The following is a 2,500-nucleotide window of genomic DNA, read 5'->3' as shown; positions in this document are numbered from 1 at the left end:
TGTCTATCACTCTCTCTATCACTCTGTCTCTATCACTCTCTCTATCACTCTCCCTTCATCACTCTCTCTATCACTCTCTCTATCACTCTCTCTTCATCACTCTCTCTATCACTCTGTCTTCATCACTCGGTCTCTATCACTCTCTCTATCACTCTCTCTTCATCACTCTCTCTTCATCACTCGGTGTCTATCACTCTCTCTCTATCACTCTGTCTCTATCACTCTCTCTATCACTCTCTCTTCATCACTCTCTCTATCACTCTCTCTTCATCACTCTCTCTATCACTCTCTCTATCACTCTCTCTTCATCACTCGGTCTCTATCACTCTCTCTATCACTCTCTCTTCATCACTCGGTCTCTATCACTCTCTCTATCACTCTGTCTCTATCACTCTCTCTATCACTCTCTCTTCATCACTCGGTCTCTATCACTCTCTCTTCATCACTCTCTCTTCATCACTCTCTCTATCACTCTCTCTTCATCACTCGGTCTCTATCACTCTCTCTATCACTCTCTCTTCATCACTCTCTCTATCACTCTCTCTTCATCACTCGGTCTCTATCACTCTCTCTTCATCACTCGGTCTCTATCACTCTCTCTATCACTGTGTCTCTATCACTCTCTCTATCACTCTCTCTTCATCACTCTCTCTATCACTCTCTCTTCATCACTCGGTCTCTATCACTCTCTCTTCATCACTCGGTCTCTATCACTCTCTCTATCACTCTGTCTCTATCACTCTCTCTATCACTCTCTCTTCATCACTCTCTCTCTATCACTCTCTCTATCACTCTCTCTATCACTCTGTCTCTATCACTCTCTCTACCATTATCTCTTCATCACTCTCTCTATCACTCTCTCTATCACTCTCTCTATCACTCTCTCTATCACTCTCTCTATCACTCTCTATCACTCTCGCTATCACTCTCTCTCTATCACTCTCTCTATCACTCTCTCTCTATCACTCTCTCTATCACTCTCTCTATCACTCTCTCTATCACTCTCTCTCTATCACTCTCTCTATCACTCTCTCTATCACTCTCTCTCTATCACTCTCTCTCTATCACTCTCTCTATCACTCTCTCTCTATCACTCTCTCTATCACTCTGTCTCTATCACTCTCTCTACCACTATCTCTTCATCACTCTCTCTATCACTCTCTCTATCACTCTCTCCATCACTCTCTCCATCACTCTCTCTCTATTACCCTCTCTATCACTCTCTCTATCACTCTCTCTATCACTCTCTCTCTATCACTCTCTCTTCATCACTCTCTCTCTATCACTCTCTCTATCACTCTGTCTCTATCACTCTCTCTACCACTATCTCTTCATCACTCTCTCTATCACTCTCTCTATCACTCTCTCCATCACTCTCTCCATCACTCTCTCTCTATTACCCTCTCTCTATCACTCTCTCTATCACTCTCTCTTCATCACTCGGTGTCTATCACTCTCTCTATCACTCTCTCTCTATCACTCTCTCTATCACTCTCTCTATCACTCTGTCTTCATCACTCGGTCTCTATCACTCTCTCTATCACTCTCTCTTCATCACTCTCTCTATCACTCTCTCTTCATCACTCGGTGTCTATCACTCTCTCTCTATCACTCTCTCTATCACTCTCTCTTCATCACTCTCTCTATCACTCTCTCTATCACTCTCTCTTCATCACTCGGTCTCTATCACTCTCTCTATCACTCTCTCTTCATCACTCGGTCTCTATCACTCGGTCTCTATCACTCTCTCTATCACTCTGTCTCTATCACTCTCTCTATCACTCTCTCTTCATCACTCGGTCTCTATCACTCTCTCTTCATCACTCTCTCTTCATCACTCTCTCTATCACTCTCTCTTCATCACTCGGTCTCTATCACTCTCTCTATCACTCTCTCTTCATCACTCTCTCTATCACTCTCTCTTCATCACTCGGTCTCTATCACTCTCTCTTCATCACTCGGTCTCTATCACTCTCTCTATCACTGTGTCTCTATCACTCTCTCTATCACTCTCTCTATCACTCTCTCTTCATCACTCGGTCTCTATCACTCTCTATCACTCTCTCTTCATCACTCGGTCTCTATCACTCTCTCTATCACTCTGTCTCTATCACTCCTCTCTATCACTCTCTCTTCATCACTCGGTCTCTATCACTCTCTCTCTATCACTCTGTCTCTATCACTCTCTCTATCACTCTCTCTTCATCACTCTCTATCACTCTCTCTTCATCACTCTCTCTTCATCACTCTCTCTATCACTATCTCTTCATCACTCTCTCCATCACTCTCTCCATCACTCTCTCTTCATCACTCGGTCTCTATCACTCTCTCTATCACTCTGTCTCTATCACTCTCTCTATCACTCTCTCTATCACTCTCTCTTCATCACTCTCTCTCTATCACTCTCTCTATCACTCTCTCTCTATCACTCTCTCTATCACTCTGTCTCTATCACTCTCTCTACCATTATCTCTTCATCACTCTCTCTATCACTCTCTCT

Source organism: Eleginops maclovinus, chromosome 17 (assembly GCF_036324505.1).
Source record: "Eleginops maclovinus isolate JMC-PN-2008 ecotype Puerto Natales chromosome 17, JC_Emac_rtc_rv5, whole genome shotgun sequence".
Lineage (NCBI taxonomy): Eukaryota > Metazoa > Chordata > Actinopteri > Perciformes > Eleginopidae > Eleginops > Eleginops maclovinus.
The sequence above is the reverse complement of the archived record's forward strand: the minus strand, read 5'-3'. Positions refer to the sequence as shown.